The sequence below is a fragment of the Poecilia latipinna genome, unplaced genomic scaffold, assembly GCF_001443285.1.
Source record: "Poecilia latipinna isolate Pla-1442-1.1 unplaced genomic scaffold, P_latipinna-1.0 Scaffold3127, whole genome shotgun sequence".
NCBI lineage: Eukaryota > Metazoa > Chordata > Actinopteri > Cyprinodontiformes > Poeciliidae > Poecilia > Poecilia latipinna.
Window position 1 is genome coordinate 12,908 of NW_015115743.1, and position 9,804 is coordinate 22,711.

At 36.2% G+C, this 9,804-nt stretch overlaps 1 protein-coding gene and 1 non-coding gene across 2 annotated transcripts in view; one reads left to right on the forward strand and one right to left on the reverse strand.

The window, feature by feature from the left end:
• The window catches only part of LOC106940209 (protocadherin-15-like), a 42,457-nt gene that overhangs the window by 3,856 nt on the left and 28,797 nt on the right, over positions 1-9,804 (reverse strand). The gene's annotated exons all lie outside the window — the stretch shown is intronic.
• Positions 1,741-1,814, forward strand: trnai-aau (transfer RNA isoleucine (anticodon AAU)). The gene has a single exon. It is a non-coding gene; the product is annotated as a tRNA-Ile (tRNA).

A 9,804-nucleotide genomic window follows, 5' to 3' on the forward strand; every position in this document is an offset into this window, starting at 1 on the left:
ATATATATATATATATATATATATATATTTTTTTTTTTTTTTCTTGGCAGAACTGGCAGTGAGTTCATCACGAAATATGAAACACACGCTGTGTTCACAGATTAAAAACTGGATGGCAATAGGGCAGGACGTCAATCTTTAAAAGTATTCTGAGATAAACGGAGAGCTTGGTCCTCAGTAATTACCCTTTAAAAACAGCTATTACACAAACTTACACATCCCTGATGCCACTCAAAAATAAGTACAGAAGTTAAAAGGTCCATAAGTTAGTTTTCAAAAAAATCTTGAAGTAGCAATTTATGGCTAATTCTCAAAGCCAGAGTTGGACAGTATATTATATCCTAATTAACACTGTCAAGTTTAAAACAAGTTCAGATTACGAGAGAATATCTGATGAATTAAGCATCTTAACATGGAAAGAGCTTGGAACAACTGTAACCTAAGCAAACGAATCATCAATCTGAGATGCAGTCAAGAAGGCCAGTCTAACTGGAGGAGCAGCAGGATCCAAAGCTCAGGAGGGAAAATCCGTTTATGAAACAACTATTAGTTCTGAATGCCACAAATTCATCCTTTATGGAGAAGACTCTGGAAGACAGGCATTATCTTTCTACAGTGTCAAATAACGTTTGCCAGTACAATGTGTTGAGTTGCAGACCCATCAACAGGAGACACATACACAGATCAGCCAGTCATGCTGGCTGCTGAACTGCATAAGTACAACAATTTTAATTTTACACCTATGATGACTGACTGTGCAGTAACAACACCGGCCATGGTATCATTTCATGACTTTCCTGGGTCAAGATATACCACCCCAGGAAAGTCTTTTTTTTTCCTAAACTATTGATTTAAGCATATGCTTCATTTTTATAACAAAGCTCACTTTGTTCAATAAAACAACAAAAGTGCTTTGTTGGATCAATCCGCCTCCCTGTGCAGGCGGTGGGCAGTTTTCTTTGCTTGCATTTTTGACAGATTTTCTTTTTGAACCTGCCAAACCTCGAATTTCCAGCAGGTTTTTGTTCCATTAAGAAAGCCCACTCCAGTCATTAGGCCAAGCGTCACAGCTGGCTAAGCGTTACAGCAGGGGCAACCAACTGGCCAGGCCATCAAGTCATCACCAAGTGATAAATTATGTTGTTGGAGAGTCACAGGGAGTGTGTGTTGAGTGTGTTTGTTCACTTCCGGCCAAGCCAATTGCTGAGTGAGCCACCTGCTCTACTTGTGTAAATAAATATGAAACAGAAGTCTATTCACTCAAAAAAAATGAACTTAGGGGGTTAATACATTAACAAAAGAATATCATGTACTTTTAACACAATGATTTCAGGTTTCAAACGAAAACGTGATAAAATCATGTTGGATAAACAAGAAATTCAACAACTTTGATGAGATTTAATCAGTTTGAGATAACATGACTCTTTTTAGTCAGACTGATCTTGTGCTGAAGATGACTAGCAAGATCACAGAAGATCATGGGAAATCACACGAGACCACGCGAGACAATCATTTTGCGTGCCGGGAAAACTCCAGCGGCAGTTATGAGAAGACTACATTTTCCTGGCAGCATTGTGCATATATCTATCTGTCTGTCTGTCTATCTGTCTGTCTGTCTGTCTATGCACAATGTAGCTATGTTTGGTGTTTGGTCATGTTTTTATGTGGGCACTTTTCTTAAATTTTCTGTTAAGATCAAGTAGGTATTTCTTAAATCCATGGAAACTGAACAGTGTGTGTGGCCGGTTAGCTCAGCTGGTCAGAGTGTGGTGCTAATAACGCCAAGGTCATGGGTTCAATCCCCATACTGGCCAATTCAAATCTACAGTCTTAATAAAATCAACACATGAAGGAATGTGGTGTGTAGGGCAACATACACACAAGCATAGATTGTACAAATGACACAACCATTGAACCATAAGGTCACTCGGTTTATTTGAGCATTTACTGATGTAGATGTCAGTTTTTTGTGGCATGAAATTCAAATTAGAATGTTATTCAATATTTTAATTATTTATATTTGGTCTTTTATGAATGTTCTAGGTCAAAATGTCTTTTGAAAAACAAAACAAAACAAAAAAACTTCCTCTAAATCAGATTGCAAAGAGCTGCTCTTCAGTTATTTGTCAAAACCTCAACAGCATATAAAAAGTTTCACAGCACAACATTATGAACTCTGTTGCTATTTTCTCAGCAGAGCAGAGTGTTTATTACAACCATTACTACTTCAAACCTCATCATCTGACAGATTTAGGATTTCTCTTTTGTCTTTGGTATAAGACCCATTTCTCCTCCTGGCGCCAGACTTGCTTGTTTGTTTCAGTTGCATTTACCCAGAATGCCTTCTGTCATCATCTGTTTCCTGCTTTTGGAGCAGTCTCCAGTCTGCTTGGGATTCACATGTGCATTCGAATTGCACCAGGGTTGAATTTGATGAAAGCGGACCAAATAGGACTGATGTGAATGCATCCTTAGGCTCGCCTCCAGAAACTTTTACAAGTAGTTGCCAGATGGGCTACTAAAAATGTTGAGATAATGCACCAAGACCAAAAGCCAGCATTTTACTAGTTTTACTTAGATATGTTTCTGTGGAGGAACTTTAAATTTAGGTTTGACAGAAAAATAAATATTTTATTGGTTTTTGTAAACATCCCAGTAGACTGTAGATTCAAGTACCTGATTTGACGTGTGGTTTTTAATATGTAATTGTCATGAAATACTGAGTGCTAAGGCTTGAAAGATGTTATCTAAAAATCTGTTTGGTATTTATTGTCACATAATTGCTCCAGTTTTCTTCTCAAACAGTAGCAGCGGCTGCTGAGATTAGTAACATCTTAAAACTTCTTAAACAAAAGTATCATATTTCATCTGAATAGATCAGATTTCTCTGATGCAAATAATTAAAAAAACTAATGCATCTATATTGCTTCCAAAAAATAAATCTATTAACCAGAGATTTAATAGTGCATTGTACCCTGGTGTGCAAAACTGAGCCTTTCCCACATGCAATTACAAGTGCTATATTAAAAAGTAAAGCAGAAGCTATTACTCAGGAAAGAAATATCATAAAAATTACTCTCATTTGCAGTCACATACTTATAGAAGTACAGATGGATGCAAAGCTGCCTAAACTCATTTCACATGTAAATGACTGTGTAATTTTAGACATTTGCATAATTCACTCAAAACCAAAAAGTTTGGAGCTCAGTTTATTCAATTTAGTTGGTGCAGCAGCGGCACAAATGAAAACCTATGAAGTAATATAGGCTTTTCAGTGCTGTTGTCAAAATCTCCCTTTGCTGGTATAATTCTCTGTTGAACTTCTTGTTTCAAAGTACACACAACCTTGACTTTCTTCATGTCTTCTCCATAGAAACCTCAATTTTCCACTTCTACCCATCGCCTTCTGCATTTCCTTCTCTGCACCTTCCTGTTTTTATTTCCCTCAGCTCCAGATTTCAATTGACATCTTAGCAGACCTCGGCTACCTTTAATATCCTCCAGTTCTATCCTCTCCAAAGAGGTGACCAGATAAGGCTGAAAGAGCAACTTGACAGAATGCCTGTACATCCATTAACTGACAGAACACCCAAACACACTGGATTCCATTCACAACAAAGTCACAACAAATCACACAGTATAGTACACATCAAAAGTCGAACACAGTTGATTATTCAATCACATTCCCCCACTCTCTATCAGTCTTCTGAGTTGGGCTAATGCAGTGCACATGAGCACATCAGATATCACCTTATAAATTGCTAAATAGTTTACCAGGCTTGTAGGTTTGGATTTGTCTGCAGTGTATATCATACCTTCCTGGCGATAGTGAGAAATGCATCTGTTTACGTTAAGTCTGCAATAGAGATCACTAAAGAAAAAGCTTCAAAAATAAATCCTGCTTCAAATGTATTTTTTGACCGCGAGATAAAATTCTTTCAGACAAATTGTGAGACTGATTGTTATAACCGCATCACATTTTACTGTACACCTGGAACACCCATAATGAAACACGGTAAAACTTGTGCTGCTGTGGTTTTCGAGGCACTGCAGTAACTTTTATCCATTCACGGGGAAGTTAGCTGTCAAATAAACGCACTCACTAAAAATAAGTCATGGATAGCCTAACAGAACTCTTCTCATAGACTTCCTTTCCCTCATTGCCATTGGCATTTATTTGTCTCAATCATTTTTTTTTTTCTCTGCTGAGAATCCAGCTTCTATCATTTTGAATAGATTATTTCTTGGTTGCCACCTTAACATGACCTCTACCAGGAGTGTGAGGTGTATTTTTGCACAATAGAGAGATGGCAATATGCAGGTTGAAGAAAATGCTTTGTCATGATTGGCAATTTTACGTTAAACTAGAAAAAGTGATCCTATCATAAGTACTGGTCCGTACAGTTGTTTAAAAGTTGTTTTCTTGTACAGTGCATCACTCCATATACTGAAGACATGGCCGACAGTCAACCAGAAAAGCCAAACACTTTGGTAATATCTGTCTTGTCCTTTTATACTATAACAGGTTTTATCCCCAGTATTGGTGTTGTTTAAATGCGACAAAGTTCAATACGAAGGGTCTAGAGTAGAAGAGAGAGGCGTGGTTCATTTTTCTACCCCAGTGAACAATGTTATAAAAAGATAAGAAGGTTTTGTCTTGTTATTTTACTGGCAATATACATTTAGAACTTCATAGTGTTCATTCAGTACATATAATGATGACTGAAAACAAAATATACAAAAATGGTTAGAAAGTGAACAAAGGAATCAGTGTGAAGCAAGAAAAATTGGCTGCGAAATTGAAAACATTATGAACTGAATGATAAATGGTGCAAAACCCACTAAAATATTTATCCAATTCACACTCAGACTGTTGATCGGTCCTGCTTGAAGTCACTGTTCCTGCCTGCTTTCACACAGACAGATCACTACCATGGATGGATGTTTCTCTGCAGCTTTATACCCTCTTTGGTTCGCTAGGCTGCAGAGAAAGAGCTCCATTTCTACCTTTCAGCCCAGAAACAGCCTTGTTCCTGAGGAAAAGAGCAATAATGATGGTCTCTGTGTCAAAGGTGCAAAGTGGCTTTTTCTCTACTCTTCGGAGAGATTGAATCGATTGAGCCACATCGCATAAAAGTTCCAAAAAGGGTTGTTCACAATCAAAAAACCGTCTTCAGACAAAAGCCATTTCTAAGTAGATGTACTCTCCTGCAAAATCACCTTCCAAATTGAGCTGTATGAGAGAAACAGACTATTCAGGAGTTTCTTTAGTCAGTAAAGAGGCATTATTTTGCCTACGGTGAGCTCAGGTTAACCTTACAACTTCATTGTATGTTTTTCCTCTGCCAATAATCTTTTATATAGCATGTACATATAAGACAAATCTATAAATGTCCTATAAAGAAGGACAAAATATAGAAATGTTTTAGCAATTAACATATAAAGAAGGAAGGCTAACGTTCCGGACGAGAGGCGGGGTGAAGTATTAACTATAAGGGGATAAAAATAAATATATTCCTCACTTTTTGTAATATTTCTATAAAACATGAGAGCCATGTATTATTTGTTTGCATTGATTTGTTGATCTGACATATTAAAATCCAATTGAATAAAATTTAGAACTTCAAGGGGTTACTCCAAAGATTTATTTACATCAAAGCTTAAAGTTAGGCAACAATACTATCTGTTAAACGGTACATATAACCACTTCATACAGCGTTGTTATATATCTCGTGAGCAGAGGAAAACAAAAGATCCAGCTATAGAAACTACAGCTTTAAGAAATAATTTGTTGCGCTCTCTCGCTGCTACCTCATCTGTCACTTTATCTGTAGCTTCTTCTCTTTTCTAGACGTTTGTTAATTGACCGCAGGATTTCCATTAGGAGTCTGCTGAGCCAGTGGTCTCAGGTCTCTGCAGTAACAACCTTTAAAGATTGTCTCAGGCTGTTTGACCCGCTTCCTGTCCGTAATTTCAAGTTTCATGGTTCAATACATATGCGACAACAATTCTGAGAGAGGTTAGAGAGATATAATGGTTTTCTTTAGTGAAAAGTAAGAACTTTAGGTGCAGCACGAGTGCAGCTGGAGAATTCTTGACACGACAAAGGGATTTTCAGATTTTTTTGTTCTTCTGAATATCATTGCAGAAGAACAATGCAATGTTCTTCTGCAATGAAGAACATTGCAGAAAAATGTTCTACTGCAACTTCTTCTTCACTTCCTACTATTTTTATCCCTTACGGGCCAAATCCATGAAACTCTGTCCATTCAACAGTGTCCCAGCCTTAAACCCACATCAGGATTCATATTTGAGGAAATACGGATCAATTAGAGATCAAAATGTGTTGAAAACTATTTCTTTGAATCACCTGAACTTTTTTATGCAGTTGACTTAGTTGCATGTCATTGCTACATGTTAAGCTGGACTGTAAACTGTGCACTTCAGAGTGCTGTGGTGCAGCCACTTGAGCCTACAAACACCAAAAGTCGCACACAGGTACATGAAAACATTTTTGCTACTCGGTGATAAATTCAGATCTTTTATGTCAAACCTAAATGTTTCATTAAATCAAACACAAGTAGTGTGATGCTCTGGGGAAATTCAGATATCTCAGAACTTGGACAACTTGCTGTTTTTAAAGGAACTCCAAATTCTGCTTTCCATCTTAAAATCCTGAAGGAATTTAAATTCAAGCACATTGGGGATATGCAGCAGAACATTTACACACTATTAACTGCGTTTCTTAATTTCTAAGAAAAAAAAAGACAGTAAAGGCTTTGGTGTGATATAGTCAAAGTTTGGACTCAAGCCCGATTGAGATCCAGCTCCTCCACAGCGACATAAAAGATTCATTTTTAACTATGGCAGAGAAGTTGTTGCCACCAAAGGTGACACAACTTGTTATGAGCTTTAGGAAACAAATTGTTTTTTTGTCTTTTTTTACAGAGTCAGGATGGTTTGGAGGATTTTTTCCCTGAATACAGTGTTGAATTTCCTAATTTCATCTTTGTCTTATATTAAAATATGTTTAATAATCTGAAACATCTAACAGTGACAAATCAAGAGGTAAATATTTCTTTCACAACACCTACCCTAACTTCTTTTTATGTTAATCCTCCTTCCTGATACAGTTGTCCAGTAGAAAGGTCTCTCACACCATAAAAGCCATACAAGGTTATCACTAAAGATTTTAATGTTATGTAAAAATGTGGAAGAAAAGGATATGACTGTGAAGCAAAGTCCATTCAAGTATTTGTGGGAGATTCAGAATGTTCTGAACGTAGAATCAATGTTTCAAAATGATCTTTTCCTACTACTGGTCAAAATAGAAAAATAACTTTTTTGTTCTGTTGCTCAAAGCTACAAAATCTTGTTCCAATGAAAGCTAAGTTTGGTTTTTTATTTATAAATTTAAGCATCCAGAGTCCGTAGAAAGAGTGGGGAGGTGCAGAATCCCAGCTGTTTGAGAGCATCCTTCATTAGCAGAATGTCGGTATCATCAAAAAAATAAAATGAAACACCACTTGAAATATATCACTCTGTGTGTAATGAATTTATATAACGAGTTTTACATTCGGAATTGAATTAGTGAAATAAATTGCCTTTCTCTGAGGTGCTGCAGTTCTGTAGAGGAGCAAGTGTGGCACCTTAAGCTGCCTGTCAAGATGCCACTAAATCGCCAGAAGCATTTCAAAATCCAAAAAAAGGAGCGTCTGATGTTATGCTAATTCATTAAAATGCACTTGTTTACTTTCGTAATTTTCTTTTGATCCCCCAAACTGATTTTAATTTTAATGTAGGATTTTTTTTTATGTCTGATCTTCCTGACTTTCTCTGCATAGTACTGCTGTAACTGTTAACCAAAGGTCTGAAGTCAGAAGGTATGCATCTACCTGGAGTCTCTGTTAGTAGCAATAATAATATTTTCATATTTCCTTTGATGCTTTATTTATGTGACACTAATGAGTTTAGTGACAGATATTTGTTTTAGGATGAAAGAAAGAAAAGATCACAGTTACATTATAGGCTGAACTGCATAACAAGACAAATATTTATTTTGGTGTTGAAGCAGCATATATTTATTTTTTTAATTCAGATTTTTCTTTGACATTCCTTTAAACTTAGACATACAGGAAAATTAATGACTAACTCTCATATCCACAACTGTTATTCTCTTTGCTTCTACTATACATTTAAAAAGAGTGAGTTGTTTTTAGAACATAAATCATCTTTTTTTTTCTTTTTTGTTCCAAGCATACTAAATTATTTACCTTCCTTTGCTTCTGTATGAATTATTACAGAGAATCTTTATTTATTTTCCTTTCATGCTTAGGAGACGAAAGATCTGGAAATGCATTAAAATGTGATCATTTTGCTATTGTTAAGTCTTTTGTTCTTGTGTGCTCTCAGTCTTGCTACAATTTCTCATTACTGACTTCCGTTCTTTGTTTTGAAATATTTTAGAGCATCAGCGACGAGCACGACGGGACAAAAAAGACGGAGGATCTTCTCCTGGTAACAATCCTTTGAAGGAGGTAATGAGTAGAAGGTGGGGCTCATTTGGAAGTAATTTAACAACAAGGCTGTATTAGCTGTGAACTCATGACTCAGTAGTCAATTAAGTTTTCTTCGAGCAGCTCCTCATCGACACCTTCAAGAAGGAAAAGGCATCTAATTTAAAAGCAACTAACTGAACAAGCTGCATGCCGTGTCTGCGTGCCTTTCCTTATTGAGTCTCTTTTGAATGGATGGTTTAAACAGTTGTTGCAGTTGACAGGGGAGTCACACCAAAAGTCAATGTTTAGATTCTCGTGCACAAGCAGAAGAAAAAGATCTGGACAGAGGTTTGGTGGAATGCCTCCATCTTGATTTTTCTCCCTTCTTTCTAATTAAATATTTTTCTCTTTGTGGGTCAAGAGGAGTGTGTAACAGATTTAACAAATTTAACAGGCATGTGATTAATGAACACACAGTAAAAACATGTTTTGGTGACTTTAAACCACATACATACAATAGAGAACACTCCAGTAGACTGTGTGGATTGGTTGCATCGTTGTTTATTGTGTGCTGTTGTTTTTTTAATGATCACTTTCCTGAAAGCATCAAATTCAGTGTTTAAATTTTAAAAAACGTTGCTGATCACAAGCACTGAATTCTGTCTACTCAATGTAACTGGTATAATCAAACAGCACTATGTTTATATCGGTGCATAAGCTAGACCCTTTGGGTTTAAATTCACAGCTTTCATAATGAAGTATTCATTAAATTTACAATACATGCATTGTTAATGCAATGTTCCAGGAAACAAGTAGAAGGAAGAGAGTTTACCCAACTTTCAGAGTGGGTCTTAACAGTTATATTTTCATTAAGTAAAAAAAAAAAAGAAAAGATGGTTAAATTACCAGAATTCTAAAATTGAGTTTTTTGGTATTTAGAAAATGTGATTATTGTCACATTACATGCAAGTTATATTGAAGCAAACAACACATTTTATTATTAGATCCAATGAATAATTTATCTACTTACTAAGCTTTGTTTCTGTGCAAACTTCAAATATTTCTAAATATTTTACAGGCTTTGCTCTTCACTGCAACTAAACTTCAGTCACTGCGACATGTTAAGTCCAAGACAGAACACAAAACTTGACACTGACCCTTTAATGTAGTGAAGATATGCAGTCTAGTCGCGTCATGAAGGAATCTGTCATTAGAAGAACCTTACGCATTTTTAAGAAGCCCATTCAGAGTTTCCTTTGATCTGTTAGTTTGATCATTTTAGGAACAAAGGCAAGAAATATGTCAG